The sequence below is a fragment of the Furipterus horrens genome, unplaced genomic scaffold (assembly GCF_987537825.1).
Source record: "Furipterus horrens unplaced genomic scaffold, mFurHor1.1.pri manual_scaffold_3, whole genome shotgun sequence".
Classification (NCBI taxonomy): domain Eukaryota; kingdom Metazoa; phylum Chordata; class Mammalia; order Chiroptera; family Furipteridae; genus Furipterus; species Furipterus horrens.
This window is the reverse complement of record NW_028327173.1, coordinates 82,384,997-82,402,830: the sequence shown is the minus strand read 5'-3', so window position 1 is coordinate 82,402,830 and position 17,834 is coordinate 82,384,997. Positions and strand designations below refer to the sequence as shown.

Here is a 17,834-nt window from a genome sequence, read left to right as displayed (position 1 = left end):
TAGGAATAAACTTAACCAAGGAGGTAAAAGACCTGTACTCAGAAAACTACATAACACTGAAGAAAGAAATTAAAGAAGATACAAATAAATGGAAGCATATACCATGCTCATGGATGAGAAGAATCAACATCATTAAAATGTCCATACTACCCAAAGCAATTTATAGATTCAATGCAATCCCTATTAAAATACCAGCAACATATTTCACAGACCTAGAACAAATACTTCAAAAATTTATATGGAACCAAAAAAGAGCCCGAATAGCCACAGCAATTTTGAGGAAGAACACAGTAGAAGGAATCACAATACCTGATATCAAACTATACTACAAGGCCACGGTAATCAAAACAGCCTGGTACTGGCATAAAAACAGACATATAGATCAATGGAACAGAATAGAGAGCCCAGAAATAAACCCAGGTTTATATGGTCAACTAATATTTGACAAAGGGGGAAAGAACATCAAATGGAGTGAAAAGAGCCTCTTTAACAAATGGTGTTGGGAGAACTGGACAGGGACATGCAAAAAAATGAAACTAGACCACCAACTTACACCATACACCAGAATAAACTCAAAATGGATCAAAGACTTAAATGTAAGCCGTGATACCATAAAAGTCCTAGAGGAAAAAATAGGCAGGAAAATTTCAGATATCCCACGTAGCAAAATTTTCACTAATATATCTCCTAAGGCAAGGGAAATAAAGGAAAGAATAAACAAATGGGACTACATCAAACTAAAAAGTTTCTGCTCAGCTAAAGAAAACATCAGCAAGATGAAAAGGTAACCAACCATATGGGAAAATATATTCGCCAATGACATCTCAGACAAGGGATTGATCTCCAAAATATATAAAGAACTCATACGACTCAACACCAAGAAGACAGACAACTCAATTAAAAAATGGGCAAAGGACCTGAACAAACATTTCTCCAAAGAAGACATACAGAGGGCCCATAGACATATGAAAATATGCTCAACATCACTAGCCATCAGAGAGATGCAAATAAAAACCACAATGAGATACCACCTCACACCAGTCAGAATGGCCATAATCAACAAACAACTTGTGCTGGAGAGGATGCGGAGAAACGGGAACCCTGGTGCATTGCTGGTGGGAATGCAGACTGGTGCAGCCACTATGGAAAACAGTTTGGAATTTCCTCAAAAAACTAAAAATGGAACTGCCTTTTGAACCAGCAATTCCATTACTGGGATTATATCCGAAAAATCCTGAAACACCAATTCAAAAGAACCTATGCACTCCAATGTTCATAGCAGCACTATTTACAATAGCCAAGTGCTGGAAACAACCTAAATGCCCATCTGTAGATGAGTGGATCAAAAAACTGTGGTACATTTACACAATGGAGTTCTATGTAGCAGAAAGAAAGAAGGAACTTCTACCATTTGCAACAACATGGATGGAACTAGAGAGAATTATGCTTAGCGAAATAAGCCAGGCAACGAAAGAAAAATACGTTATGCTGTCACCTATTACAGGAAACTAATGAACAACACAAACAAATGAGCAAAATTGAACCAGAGGTATGTAAACAAGGAGTAGACTAACAGTAACAAGGGGGGAGGTGGGAGGGAGAAAAGGGGTTAAGAAGGGGAAGTGTCAAATCAAAGAACATGTATAAATGACCCACAGACATGGGCAACTGAGTGGGGACTGAATGTGGGGGAAGGGAGGGGCAGGATACAGGGAAGCAAGAGGGGGGAAAAAAAGTGAGACAACTGTAATGGAAAAACAAACAAAAAAATTTTTTTAGTGGGGGAAAATGAAAATATGAAGAATGGAAATGCCAGTTCAGTGAATATTAGGACAAAGATTTTCCTTCACGTTGTATATTTTTCTCCCTATTTGATCTCTCCAGAGTTTGGCATTCTAAACAAGTAAGTAATGACTTAAGTTTCTTTGCATAGAACTAATAAGACCAGTTGTTAATAGAGGTTCCTTTTTCTGACCAAGCCTTTGACTGGAATGTCAAGCCTAAAGGAGACATGCTTGGGCTCAGGTTGTTACCAAAAAGCCCTAAGGAACTGGGAATGACTTTCAAAGGTAATAAAAGCCCGTGAAATAAAAGGCCTGCTGCCATGGTTGGTTGTGCAGTCCACAGCAATCTCTCCAGGGAAGGAACGAAGGTTGTTTTCCTGAAAGATGGCTAGAAGGGACCTTAAGGCACAATGGAAAACCAGAAAGACTTGGAAAGGACAGGTGTGTACAGGCAAGGATGAATGCCAGGTATGTGGCCCAGCTTCTGTGCCCTGAAGAGCAGACTGAGGGCCACCCTAAATGTTCCTTGGGTAAGTTCCAGCAAAACAGAACTAAAGATCATAAGTGATCATTTGCTGCTCTTGTTATGTTTATGCAAACGAACAGGATAAATTAAAAATGGACTTAATGTAGTCCCTTTAAAGACAAGGAGAGTAATCTTAGGGAGAAAAATCATTATTCAAGGAAAATCACAATGATCAGTGGGAGACTGTAAAGTAAGGCAGCTAACCGTCTTAAAAGTTTCTTCTCACTTAAAAAATGGTTTCACTTGAAAATTAAACCATATCTGTGATATCACCAAAGAGATTCAAGTTGCAGGCAAGTAGAATGTCAAGTGCCTTGCAACTGGATGTCTTCCCAATAAGACAGTCTTACAGATTTAGAGACTTGTTTGTTGGTTATGTTACATAAATTAACATGTGTTTTCTGTTTTCAAAGGGCATAAGCCTATGACCGCATTACCTGAGTGACTGTCTGTACGCATAAGCCTCACTTAATCCTCTCTGCAGCGCTGCCTCCTGAGACTCAACAGTTTGGCTGAACTAAATGGCTGGGTTGGTGAAGAATGGGGTGGTCTGTGGGCTTCACTTTAAAACTGAATTCTCTTTTCTATCCTAATGGCTTGGACAGAAAGGGCCCAGAGGTCTGAGAGGGGGGAAACATAAACTATTTCCCTCAGCCCAAACTCAATATAATGGGCAAAAGGGTTTTGGACAGGCGAGATGTGCCTAGCACACCTTCCTCCAAAGAAGCCTTTTTTTTTTTTTTTTTTTCTCCTAATGTGGAACATTGAAAAATTAATCCCTGCCTTTTGTCACCTAGTAGTTATGGATTGAATGATGCTTTTTAACCCTTTTTAACTCTTTTTGCCAAATCTGTTGCCCCCAGAACACAACAAGGATGCCAGCCTGCTAAACCAAGCACGCCGTTGTCCGGAGACAGCCAACTGACCTGGAGTCTGCACAATCCTTCCCCATGTGGGAAGGCCACCCTCCCCTCCACACCCCCACTATTATTAGGGATTTCTGGACCCAAGGGTAGGTAGGACGACGACCATGTCCAGCTTGAAGCAGCTAGAGGAGCTTGAGACCTTCGCCCATTGTCCTTTACAAGATTACAAAGGGTCTTAATATCTGAGAGGGAGGGATAGTTATTTTTTACGAACCATGGGTATGGACTTGGGGGGGGATGCTGGGGGAGGGAGATACTGGGTGGAGGGGAATAAAGGGGAAAAAATTGGAACTACTGTAACAACATAATCAATAAAATATACTTTAAAAAAAAATCAGAAACAAATTTCATGTTTGTCCGGTGCTGAATTTTGACTAAGCAAAGCTGTTGCAGGTGTTCACTTGACTTAAGTTCCACACTGGACAAATGAGTGTAGTTCTGTCTAGTTTGGGATTCATGGTTTCTTTCCATTCCTATCTTCCAGGCTTAGTTCTTGATTACTCTTGTTAAAAATTGATGAAGTGTTTGATCTTTCCCTTAAGGAATCTATACTATGAATAAGAAGAGAGAAAAACAAAGACAAAAGTTGAATTTGCAGGGATGCATCCCCAGACTTATTGGTCGAAGGCAAAGTGTCAGGTGACAGCCAGGTGAAGCAGTTTCTCTGATATTTGCAGCTTCAAGCCCCAAGAGGGAATATCAAGTTCCTGGCACTGCCTAACAACGAGGCAGCTCCGTCTCCATCATATTGGAATTCTGCTCCTTACTAGAAAAGGAGGAAAACAAACCACCCCCTTGTAAGTACCTCAGAGAACAGTCCTGCCCCAGTGGCTCCCAGAGAATGGAAAAAATCTCAACAGACCTGGGGTCTTGGGAATGCATTTTTCTGAAACAGGATTTTTATAACATACCACAGCTCAGGTTTCCAGGATAATTGAAACCTTTGGTATTAATTGGAGAAGGGGACGGGGTGGAGGAGGCAGAGAATGGGAACCCTTTCCTGCTGTGGCTGGGAAAGTTCACACTGTGGTTTTGGGGAAACAAATAGCCCAGTGTTAGCCTTGGACATGAAGTGGGGGAGGGCAGGGATGGGAGCACTGAGAGGGGATGTGGATTGCTCTCTTCTGTCTGCCTTTTCGGTTGGCAAGGGACAGATGGCTCAGCTTGGTGGACTAGGAAAGGAATTCCAAAATCCTTGTTACTGCAAAACTTGCAGCTTTGCACCCAGGTGCCCAGAGGCCCAGCCTCATGTACATGTTATGGATTTGTTAGTCAGCAGGTACCGTGATTTTCCACAGCAACTGGCACATCCACATAGACATTCAACACAGTGTTCAGTGATGATGAAAGGAAATTATGCACTCTTTTATATATACATATATATAATATTGCCATTGTTACACCGCAGAGAGAGTCCAGCAGTCCAGCAGGCAGAAGTAAGAACTAAAAATAAAATCGGTCATTTAGGATTTATTTGTCTTCAACTTGGGTCTATTTCATGAGCACTGTGTCCCTGGGTTATGAAGTTAATCCTCCCGCCCCTTTTACCCTCTGTCCTTCCTTTCAGATAACACCCAGAGGCCTGAGAGTTCACAATGGAAGATAATAGGACTATGGGTTGGAGAAATTTCCAGAAGAATACCCAGAGCAAGCCTGGAAAATCTAGGACAACTTAGCCTACAAGTGACATTTCCAAAGGTTGATGTTGTGACCTCAGTCTTCAAACCCAGTATTTATGAGCCCTTCCCTTTGACATTCACCAAATAGACAGCTTTTTGCATTATTTCTAAACAGGACTGCTGCCTCAGTTTTCTTGTCTATAAAGTGGACACAATTTGACATATGTTATAGGGCTGTAAAATTTTAATGAAAAGAAATCTAAAGTACTCCCCACAGTACATAGAATGAAAAATGTAACTTCTCTTCCTGGCCTAATTTTTAATAAGAGGGAAATATTTGCCTCACAAAGTTATGAGAATTCAATGAAAAACATACAAAAGCATGGAATATTGTAGCTGATATATGGAAGATTTAATAGAATGAGCTTGAGAAATAATAATAATATATTTATATAATAATTATTATTATTGATCTCCACCTCTACAATTTCAAAAAGGAATATAAATTTTTTTCTGCTTTTATTTCTACAGTCCACCCTGCCTCACCCCTGACCTCACCCACACATACTTGTGAATCTTTGTGAGTCTTTGAGATCTTGAGTTCTGGACTTCCTTGCCCACGAGAGGCATCAATGAATTTTCATATGTTTTAGGAGCTACATTTAAAGATAATGGCCAGGCTTGGTAAGGCAAGGCTCAGCTAGGGGAATTAATCTCTGCATTGAATAGGTAGACAGAACTGACCCTAAAGATAAATATCCAGAGGCTGGGAAGAGAATGGGGAATGGAAGGGAAGAGGTAAAGTCATGTCAATGATAGCATACTGGAGCTTTGCTCTGAGGCAATACCTATGTGGTGGCAAGCCTTTAACGTGGCTCTAGCTGGGTGGCTATCCAGGAGAACAGGTCTTTATGCTTCATGGGTCCAGGTGCCTCAGTGAAGGTCTCCATGGCCTCAAGGCATTGCCCAATTCATATGAAGAAGCAACATCACACTGTGGACAACAGCACTGAAGATAATGATCACCACAGACAAAGAAACATGACTCCCTGTCCCTGCCTTCTTTTTTGGTTCATTTCTACCTCATGTTGGAATCCTGAGATCATAAGAACAAATAATCCAACAATCTGAAAACTTCCATATTGAAATGAGTCTTTTATGATAGAAGAACTTTGATATTTCTGGTGGGCATAGAGACATGGGTGTGGGCAGAATGATTTCTTGCTTACTAATATCTTTAAATAGACAACAGTCTCCGCAACTTATCCTGCCAACTGGTTTTGTTGCCAAGATATCTCAGGTAAATAAGACACAGAGCATTTTCCCTGGGGCCTAAATTCACCCGACCCCCTTTTGATGGTTAATTTCAGCTTGACTGGTTCACTGAGTACCCAGATATGTCATCAGACATTTTTCTGAATGTTTCTATTAGAGAGTTCTGGAATGAGATTAGCTTTTGAATTCGTAAACTCTGGGTAAAGCAAATTGCTCTGCCTGATTGGGTGAGCCTTGTCCAATCAGTTGAAGGCCTGAATGGAAAAGCAAGGTGGACCCTCCCCTGAGTAAGAGAAAATTATTTTTGCCTGCCTCACTGCCTTTGAAACTGGGACATCGGCTTTTTTTCTGCCTTTGAACCCACATGGAAACATTCGCTCTTGCTGGGTCCTGGGCCTGCTGACCTTCCAACCATCTACTCTCCTGGGTACTCAGCTTTCCAACTCACCTTGCAGATCTTGGGGCTTGCCCACCTTCTAATTTCTGAGACACTTTTTTTATAATGTCTCTTTCTCTCTCTCTCTCATTCTGTTTCTCTGAAAAACCCTGACTAACACATTCCCTCTCCCCAAGGTCCCTAAGCTCTGCTCCCTCTTCATCAAATGTTCACCTTCTGTAGGACTACACATCTTTCAGTAACACAACACTGGGAAACCCTTCAGAGAGTATCCTGAACTTTAGATCAACTGTTTGAAGTTACAACTCTGGTTCCAGGCCTGTGTTTTTTGGTGCCAAATCCTAAGAAAAAGATAAATGAGAACAAGAGGGGGAAGAAAATGGTGTGTGAGCTGTGATTGATGTGGAATATCTGAAGGAGATCCTGTGTGGGTCATGCTTTTGTCCAAAAACTCCTGGTCCTTGTTTGGTTTTGCACATAGGGACTGCTTCTATTTATATCTATGTTTGCAAAAAATCAAAGGAAAGATCCATTGTTAGGAACACACAGATCACCACAGAGTTGGACAGTTTAGCAAGTGAATAAGAGGAAGTTTCCATCACTACATGTGAAATAAAATGCTTGGAGTAGCAATGGGTGCTGGTTTCCACAGAAAGGTGCATCTGCTTTTGAGCTTTCCAGCTGGGGAAGCGTTTAGAATTTTCTTTTGACGCCTCAGTGGCTCTGTCATAAGACTTGTCTTGAGCTTGTTGGAAAGTATTTATTTGAAGCTTTTTTGATCCTTCTTCTGTCTGATATGTCATAACTTTTACAACACAGAAATCACCAAAATGAAGAAGCAGAGACAACTCAGAGATTATCTGCCAGTTCTCCCAAGACCACCGGCCATTTAGCCCAAGAGCAGGCAGTGTAATTTACGAGAGCAGAACTAGTCTATGGGAGTGAAATAAAGCCCTGCGCCCTGCGGCAGTCGTAATGAACAAAATAAATCCCATCGTTATGCAGATGTTCCACAGGGTCTGTCAGCCTGTCGAGGAAAATTTACTCCCTGTCCCTGGCTCTGGAGACAAACAATTCCACGAGATGAAAAACAACACCGAGGAGAAAGTGGAACCTAGTTCTCTGTCTTCCCGAGGAAGTTTGCTCTACACATGGAGGGTGCACGTCCATAACTGTAATACACTGTTTTTCTCCTGCAACAATAGACAGGGACACTTTTTTTTTTTTTTTAAGCCTAGTATTTTCACCTGGAAACATTTACTGGGAAACAAGGAAAGACTATCCATTTTGGCTTGTTTTAAGTGACAGGTTCTATGTTGCTTTGTGGAAACCAGAGATCATTTACAGTCCCCTCAGCCTGCGTGACTTGCCTCCCCCTTTAAAGAAATCCAGAAATGATTCTTTATGGTGTCTACCAGTGACAGCTACTCTGCCAGCTACGGCAAACACTGCCAGAGTCTCAAATTCCTGACAGTCCTCGTGAGGAGCAATCTCCCCTCACCTCTGTGTCTGGTTTGCTAAAATTCAGAAACCGCTGTGGTTCTGATGGTGCCAAGGATTTATATATTCGGGTCTCCGAGCCACCTACAATTACTTGTCTTGGCTATGATCTGTACTGTACCCAGTCCCACCGGTCATTTCACCATAAACCATGTCTCTCTTTTCATTTTATTTGGAGGGAGGGGCTCCTCACCAGGAATTACTTTCTCATTAGATGGCTTCATTAAGATCGCCAAGTTGCTTGGCTACAGAGACCTTTTATGAATCAAGAGTGGTTGGGCTGTGGCTATGCAGCCCTGTGGATTTCCCTGGCAAGTCCATTAGCCAGGTTCCCCGCCATCTGGAACACACCTGATCTGGCCCCCAAATTGTATGTATTGGCACCTTTTCTTGGCCTCTTTTTTTTTTTTTAAGTTTTAAAGCAGACGTGATTATTAATTTCTCTATGACGCATTCCTGAATACCTAAAGGAGAAGATAGCTCGCTTTGCTTTTCCTGGATTTCCAGGAAATAATACCAAGCAGCAGGTAAACAGATCTCAGAAGTACAGAATTTACACCGGATCCCTACTGACAAATCATCCAACTGAAATTGTTGAGAGGGCAAGTAAAATGTCTTCTCTTCTTACATTTGTTAAAGCAGAGAGAATCATGCTAACAGTGAATCTGCAGTGGGCCCAGACCTGTGAGCTTGTTTCAGAAGCCAACTAACCCCAACCCAGCAGCTCTGTTTAGCTCGGGCTTCTCTCACTGTTTCTGCATAAATTTTCTCTAAAATCATAAAGCAAAACATAAAAGGAAAATAGCAACAGTAAAGTAGCTATGCCACAAACTCAGCAACAATTATATATTCTATCTAGAGCACACTTAACTCTCTAATTGCTAATTGTAATTTAAATGAAAACATGTGTTTCTTGTTAAATTCATCAACTACACTTTTAAGTGCTACCTAGGAGAACTGTGATTAAGGTTGAATCCACACCTCGGGGTTTTGACAACCACAGGGCTCAAGCGGTTGTTGGGATGTCATCTGAAGATACAGGTTCTTAATGGGACTGGTGCTTTCTGAAGCAGATAATTCTGCAGGATGAGAAGGGAGTATCTGGGAGAAAGCACTTGGCCAGAATCCGTTGCATGTTGTATGCTGCTCTTTCCCATGTGTTCAATTGTTAACATCCTTAGATGTTCATCTGGATCCAGCCCTATTTGGAATCTAGCCCTTTGTCTGCTAAAGATATTCTGTGGCGTTATAAAGTCATGACCAAATGGAGCAAATTCCAAACCAAGGAAATGGATCCCTATGCAACTTCTCTGCTCTCTTGGATACTATCTAGAAAGACAGTAAATAAGGTGATGCTTGTGAAAATCATGTGACAGAGAGCATATAAGGATGTAACACAACTGACTGGCACTGAGTAGTTGCTCAGCATACATCAGTCTCATCCCCCACCCCAATCTGGCAAGCACAAATTTGATATTAAGAATTAAAAAGTAAAATGTTCCTTCATTTAGCTTTGTTTATGGAAAAACCAATCTTAAATCGTAAAAGTCTGAAATAGAGAATGGTTTTTAAGAGCAACACTTTTATTTTAATTAGATTTGATAAGAAGTAGTTAATCAAATTATATTTTGTTTATTTTTACTGGGCTAACAAGAATGATTTGTAAATAGCTCATCAACCTACTTATGTGGAAAAATGTTTGTAAAGTGTTTGGGAGTCTGCATTAGACTAGGTCCTCCAGAAAAACAAAACCAATGAAACACACACACACACATAGGGGATCCCCCCAAAACCAGAGTTCTCTTCTAGAGGGGTAGGCCCCTTGTAGTACAGGCTTCCCCCATGAGGTGAGTGTTCTAGGAATCCATCTGTATCAGTGTACCAGCTGGAGTTGCTGTGAGAGGCTGCATTTGGCTTCAGCGAATTTTTTTTAAGACTCAGCATGTTTGCCAATTTCATGATGAGTGATTTATGAGTGCACCTGCTCACACCGAGCTGAATGTTTGGCAGTTTCTGACCAAAACTGGCCTGACCCTCATGCCCCACCCTCCCTATTCACCTGATCTCACCCTGGGTGACTTTTTGTTTGTTTCCCTGGATGAAAAAAGTTCTCAAAGGGAAACGCTTTACCAATGTGGAAGAGTTGAAGTAAGAAACTGCAGAAGCACTAAGAGACATCAAAATCAATAAGTTCAAAAACTGTTTTGAGCAGTGGAAAAAATGTCTTGATAGGTGTATTGCATCAAATGGAGAGTACTTTGAAGGTGACTGATGTTTAAATATGTAAGAATAAGTCACAATTTTTTATAAATATATTCTGGTTTTGGGGGGTCCCCCTTCATAAATATATATGATTTCATATATATATATATATATATATATATATATATATATATATATATCGTCGTCGGCAGCCGTCCGTCTTGAGAGACGATGGTGTAGCTTCTTAAGAGTCTATCTGCACCGCCGAAAATGGCTGTGCAGTCCGACTCGGGAGTGACACGGTATCTGTCTCCTCCCGTGTTGAATCGACATCTTGCGATGACGCTGGAGTGTCCTCTCCAGTGGAGCTGAAGCTACAGAGCCTGGGCAGGGTGATACGGAGGGTCTGCTGTTGCCCATGCAGCAGACCCCCGCTCTCTTCGCAGCTGAAGGGTCCAAGGGAAAGACGGAGTCAATACAGCTTGGCTTCAGGTGCGCCGCAGGAGTTGCCGGTGTTGACTACAACGTCAAACCGCCTTAGGGACTCCGGCTCCAGATTTTCTGTCGGGGTTTACTCCCTTAGCCTTTCCCCTGAAGAGGTATGCCGCAAGGCAGCGGAGGTTTTTTGGAGTCAGAGTTTTCCTTCTCTGATGTGCCCTGACTGGAAGATCGAACCAGCGACACTTAGCTCGCAGGCCGACGCTCAATCCACTGAGCCAAACCAGCCAGGGAAATATATATATATGAAATTATTATAAGGAATTGGCACATGTGATTATGGAGGCTGACAAGTCCCACGATCTTCGGTTTGAAAGCTTGAGATCCCTGAGAGCTAATGGTGTAGTTTGTCTGGGTCCAAAGGCAGGAGGAAACTTTTGTCCCAGCTCACAGATGGGTAGAGAGAGAATTCAGGCTTTTCATGGATTGGATGAGACCCACACACATGAGGGAGGGCAATCTTCTTTATTAGGGCTACTGATGGAAATGTTAATCTCATCCAGAAACCTCTTCACATACACCCAGAACAACATTTAACCAAATCTCTAAGCACCTGTGGCCCAATCAAATTGACACATAAAATTCACCATCACAGAGTCTAAGATTACTTTATGGAATATTAAAAGCACTGCCTCTGTGTGCATGCCATGGAAAGTGTATAGGTTTGGAGTCAGGCTGATCTACATTGAATTCTGGTTCCTTCACTTACTGGGTCTGGGTCTCTGGAAATTTACATGGCCTCACTGAGACTCAGTTATCCTCATGGCCCACTGTGGACCATATTAACTACCTGCTCAGTTCATTGTGTTTGTCACTTGTGTGCTTCAAGGTGCAACCAGCATGCCCTGCTCATGGAAGTACCTAGTGTAGAACCACCAGCTTCTGTCCAGGTAGGGCCTGGGGGGTTTGGGTTTGTTTTCTGTTACTATGACTATGATGAGAACATTGGTGGCAAAAGCTTAGTGAGCTGGAGAGTTGGTCCACTTGCTGGTTCCTCCATTCCAGACACTTCTTGTTCACATTTTCATTCACTGTTGTTCACCTTCTTGGTTGCATGCTGATCCTCAAGTACTTGGTAAGAACTGCCTAGCATGTGCTACCTCACAGACACAGGGAACTCCAAACCTTATTTCTTCCCAGTCTCCTCCTGGTATCTGGAAGCTTCTCTTTTGGAATGGTTATGGGTTGAATTGTGTTTCTCCAAAATTCAAATGTTGAAATCCTAACCCCCAGTACCTCCGAATGTTGCTGCTTTTGGAAATAGGGTCTTTAAAAGGATGATTGATAAGTTAAAATGAGGCCGTTAGACTGAGTCCTAATCCAACCTGACTGGTGTCCTTATAAGAAAAGAAAATTTGGACAGAGAGAGATGCCAGGAATGTGCACACACAGAGGAAAGACTATATGAGGATACAAAAATAAGGTAGCTATCTACCAGCCAAGGGGAGAAGCCTTAGGAGAAACCAACTCTTTCAACACCTTGACCTTGAACTTCCAGTTTCAGGAACTGAGAAATAAATTTCTGTTGTTTTTCACCATGTCTATGGTACTTTGTTATGAAAGCCCTAGCAAACTAATACAGGATCCTTAAAACACAAAAAGTCTGTTTACACACTTTTTCCCGGACAGTAGTGGGCTCCTACAGATAGCTCCATTCACTGTTCCAGTGATAACTTCCCTTCTGACCAATGGTGATGGTAAGTGACTTTCTGATATCTCAGTAATCAGAACAGAGGAGGAAATACAAGTTAACCTCCAGTACAGCATCCTGCTACTCTGCAAAACACAGTCCTGCTTGTCACAGAGCAGTCACTCGAAACACGTCCATTTCTCTCGCTTTACCCTATACGTTTATTTTTCTTCCTTATTGCAGCTATATACTCTCCTTAGGTCTGGTGGATGGAACTCACTTTCTCTTTATTTTAATCATCACCTGAGGATGAGTTTATTGATTTTAGAAAAAGAGAAAGAGAAAAAGAGAGAAAGAGAAACATCGACGTGAGAAACACCAATCTATTGCCTCCCTTATGTGTCCCAAATGGAGGTCAAACTCAGAACCTGGGTATGTGTCCTGACAAGAAAGCCAACCACAACCTTTTGGTGCACAGAATGATGCTCCAACCGAGCCACCAGGCCATGGCAGAAGGACCCTACTTCCTTTCTTGAATTTTCTTTTTGAGCCTCAGGTGCACAGAATTAGATTTATAATAATTCTTGGTTCTTCAAACACTCTGACCAATGCCCCATGCATGACCCTTTTTAAAAAGAGTTCAATAACTATTTAGAATATAGACTCCCTTGAACCTCTCATCCAACATGAGAAACACTGACAGTAATTTACATTTATCTGTGTCCTTCTCTCCCATCCTGTTCCCTTTCCTTCCTCTCCACAGTTAACTGCTATACTGAATCTTGTGTTTATCATTGCTTTGCTTTTTTTTTTTTTTGGGGGGGGGGGGGGGGAAACAAAATATCCAAAGTTTATTCTCCAACAGTCAACATCAGCAGGTACAACTATAGGGTTCTCTCCGTACACCATACATTCACAAGGCCAACAGTGAGCAAGGCTCTGGCGTGTCCTCTGTAACAGCATCCACTTCACAGTGTGAACAGGTGCTATCATTGTGTTCACTTACAATCCCAGGAGGAAAGGCACAACATGGCAAAAACGAAACAATGTTTCTGGATCCACAAGTCAGGTGCAATCACTCAGAGACCAACTTTTGATCTTCCCACTCTACATTTCCACATTGAGGGGGAAAGACTCCTCCACGCAGAAATTAGGGTCTTTCCTTCTTCCTCGTTAAACCATAAAAGCAGTGTTTATTGTTAGCTTCATATTACATATACAGAAAAGGGGATTAAAAAAAAAATCATAGAAACATCTCGAACGTCCAGCTGCTCCCACCAATACATCAACCCTTAGGTTTAAGAAAGGGACTAGAACACTTTCAGCGATCATAAAATAGGAAAAGAGACTAAGGCTACAAAAATAAAAAATAAATGAGGTAGATAAATTAAAGCTTTCATACCCAGGACTTGCCTGTTCCAACTTCGTCACCTTCATGCAACAAAAGGGGGGGGAAAAATAATCTTCAAAATTACTTAGCGTTAAGTCACATCAGGGAAATGTTTATAAAATTAACATGTGAACCTCTAATAAGAAACATGCCCTTCCATGAGTTTCTTCAAGAATGAAAAACCCATTTCTTCGATAGAATAGGCACTGGCAAACTAAATTAAGTCACCTGAGGTCCCCTGCTCAGGTGCACACCTGGCCCGGTGTTCAGGAAGAAGGTGGCATCTGGAAAGCACAGGGGATACATTGGCACTCTGGGGCTCCCCCTGACCTGTACTTCAATAAGCAGCAACATGCATGGACTCCCTAAGGACTACCATCAGTCCATTGGAGGGCACCCTACTTAGGGTCCAAGGCTGAAGAAATTTTGTAGTTCTACAACCTTAGTCAAAAAAAAAAAAAAAAGTACATTCAAAGAAAATGGGTGCAGGGTTGGGTGGCACATCAAGCAGGTCCCTAAGAACGACAGATGTATTTACCCACATACCATCACCACAGAAACACACAGCATCCCTCCCCCCGATTAGGTTAAACAGTTGTCTTTTCCACTGTGGTTCAGTAAGTTCCAACTTGAAAACAGGTGGCAGTCTTTGGAAATAGTTACTCTAGCCTGGACAAAGTTTTCATGTATAGTTTGTCTCAAGTAACAAAGCTACTTTGCAAGACCCGCTTCTTTCCAAAATTAAGAAAAAATACTAGTCTGTATTTATGTTCCTATAACTTTTCTTTTTTTTTTTGCAAAGCAGCATAGCAACATCGTGATTGTAGGACTTGCCTGAGGTTGTGGTTACAACTGTAAACATCGTCTGCACATCAGTAAGAAAACAAACAGATGGAGATAGGTTCCTTACTTAAAAAAACAGAAACAAAATCAAAAACAAGAACAGTCCCGTTCACGAGCAGCCGCTGCGCTTCTCCTTCCTGCCGCTTAGCTGACCGCTATCTTGTTTTCCTCCATAAAGTGAGGGAACTGGTGCTTCGGGACGCTGTCGGCTGCCCCCGGCTTCTCTGCATCGGCGCTGGCAGCGGACTGAGAGCCATCAATTTTGGCGACAGTGGTGTTATTGAGCACGGAGCTGGCCCCCAGAGACACCGGGAGAGTAGGAATGCCTCCGCCCTGGATCACTGAGATCTCGTTGGTCTTCATGGCCAGACCTCCATTGAGCATGGTCGTGTACTGGTTCCACACGACAGGGTCCACGTTCACGGAAGGGGCTATGATTTCCTTAGGAAACACCTCTGGGGCCCTCTTTGCATCTGTTCCTAGAAGAGCCATGGTGTTCTCGATAGCCAGCTTCCTCCCACGGCGAGCGGAGCTATTGTTGGAGCCATGTGTCATATAGTGGACCTTCAGGTTACCTTTAGTGGTGAAAGCTCGCCCACAGATGTTGCACACGAAAGGCTTCTCCCCAGTGTGGGTCCGCTCGTGGATCTGGAGCTCGCTGGCCGAGGAGAAGTTCTTCCCACACCGTGTGCAGGCGTGTTGCTTTCCCTGGCGGCGTGGCTGGGCCGCCAGCAAAGGTGTCACGCCTGGGGACACTGTTGTGGGTCCAAAGGCACCAGGAACTTCAACTTTGACATAGGTTGGCTGTGCTCGGACAAATGTTGACGGGAGACTGCTCCGACCTGACTTGTGCCTGTAGAGGGTGGCCTCATCTTTGGGTTTGACATCCACCGGGGACACGTTGGGAGGCTTCCCTTTCCCTTTCTTGGATGGATCTAACGCCACAGTGGAGAAAGGGCTCTGGAAGAGCACAGAGCTCGGGGCCGGAGGTATCAAAGCACCTGGGATGCGGTTCGGAAGCACCCTCGTCCCATCCGGCCTCAAGGCGAAGGACACCAGCCCCGGGGACACAGTGCTGGTGGTGGAAGGGACGTTTGCGTGAGGTAGCTTGGCTTGTTTCAACGTGTCCAGAGACAGACCTTGGCTTCCAGCTTTCTGGCTGAGCAAAGCCACGGCCGCAGAAACCTGCTGGGACACGTGGCTGCCTACGGTCTTCAGGGTGTCGGCTCCCGCCACGCCGGAGTGGAGGGTGTGGGCGGCCCACATGTTCACCTGGACGCGGATCTGCTCCGTGAGCTGGATCTGCTGCAGCTGCTGCTGCTGCAAATACAGGATCTGCTCCAGAACCCACGGGATGCTGTTGGCACCGGGCAGGGGGGCGGGCAGCGCGTCCGCGCTCCGCTGGTTCACCGCCACCTTGGTGCCCCGTAGTGCTTGAAGAGTGACGTTAGTGTTGGTCACCTTGCCTTTGGGTAAATAGCTTAAGTCCTGGGGCGTGGGAGGCGGGGCGGCCTCTGTCTTTATGTACAGAACAGACTCCGCCCCTGGCTTCTCCTTCACGTCCCCTGAGCTGCCCCCATCCTCCCTCTTACTGCCTGAGCCGTGTGGCTGGTGGCTCAGCGCGGCCCCAGGGAAGTCTTCCGCAGACGCCGGCCCCTCGCTGTCGTTCATGATGAGGACAGGCGGGTGTTTAGTGCAATTTTTCTTATGTTCCAAGAACTCCGAGACGCTGAAGAACTCTCCACAGCATTTCTCACAGATGTGAGTCTCCTCTCGACGAGGCCTCTTTAATGTCACTCGGTCCCCATTCATGTCATCACCAGTCCCCAGGTGGTTCACTGGAGCCCCCGGCTCCCCCGCCGCCGGCGCCGCTGGGGCTGCATCTGCAAACTCTGAGGCCGGCTGCTGCGGCTGCCGCTCGCCCTGGTCCTCCTCCGAGTTGATGTGTTGGGGTTTCGCTTGCTTGCGCCTCGACATGGTGCGAGCATCGGGGCGCCGGGAGAACCGCGGTTATTTGGCCACTCCGCCACAAATTCCTGGAGTTGGGAAATTTACCCCCCTTCGGCCGGAACGCGCATGTCCCCTGCTTTGCTTTTTAAAAATACCATTTTTATCCTATTTATCTGTATTTCTAAAAAGTATATTTAATCCACTTTATCTACATTTTCAATTTGTTAGCATTAACTTGTTGATGATATTCTCCACTTGACTTTTTAAATTCTACTTGTCTGTTTCTGTATCTCCATTCATGGGCTTAATACTTGTAACTTCTGGTTTTTGTTTTTTTTTCTTTGATCAGGCTTGCCAGAGATTAATCTATTTTATTCATCTTTCCAAAGGATCAACTTTAAGATTTATTACTCTTCTCTATTGAATTATATTTTTTTACTTCATTGCCTCATATTTTCATTTTTGTAATCTTATTCCTTCTACTTCCATGGGTTTATTTTTTGTTATAAGTTTTTAAGCTGGACAACCTCAGGCATTTGTTTTCAGCTTTCTTCTTTTCTATGGGAAGCACTGAATGCTTTGACTTGACTGTGATTGCACTTCCATTGCATCTCGCAAGTTTTAATATTTAGTGATTTTATTATCATGCAGTCCTGAGTATTTTGAAATTTTCCATTATCATTTATTCTTTGACCCATGAGTTATTTGGATCTTTTTAAGAAAAATGCTGATTGTTAAGCATTTTACCTTTTCATTAATAAAATTTTTATTTCATTATGTCTCTCTGTTTTCCTCTGTTTCTCTAGTACTGGTCTTGAAAAAGGGAGTCAGCAGTTTGTGCTAAGTCACAGTGTTGGAAGGAAAGACTTTATTAAAATAAATTCCAGGGCTCTGTCAATTTCCTGCCCACCCTTGTACCCCCACTAAGGCCCTACAGATGTGCCTGTACCCACATACACTCCCTTCTCAGCTCAGTGGGCATGGTGTTTCATTTGGATCTCATGCCTCTGCCTCTGTTTCTGGAGTTTTCTTTCCAATGATCTCTTCTCTCACTCAGCTTCAGTCTCTCCCCTTCCACAGATTCCTCCCCTCAGAACACAAACATGTAATTCTTTCTCCAACCTTAAAAATAAACTAATAAACAATGAGAACAAACCCTCCCCATAATCCTGCCTCCAGTTCAAACTACCATCATACCTTTCTTATTCCTTGGACCATGAGATCCCTTTAAAATATCTACTCATATTTTCTCCTTTTTGCAATCTCTGGTTCATCACTTATTCCATGCTTATAC

General features: G+C 43.2%; 1 pseudogene; it reads right to left on the bottom strand.

Annotated features, from left to right (window-relative positions):
• Positions 1-14,698: 14,698 nt before the first annotated feature.
• On the bottom strand, positions 14,699-16,567 carry LOC150015396 (sal-like protein 4 pseudogene; annotated as a pseudogene).
• Positions 16,568-17,834: the final 1,267 nt, after the last annotated feature.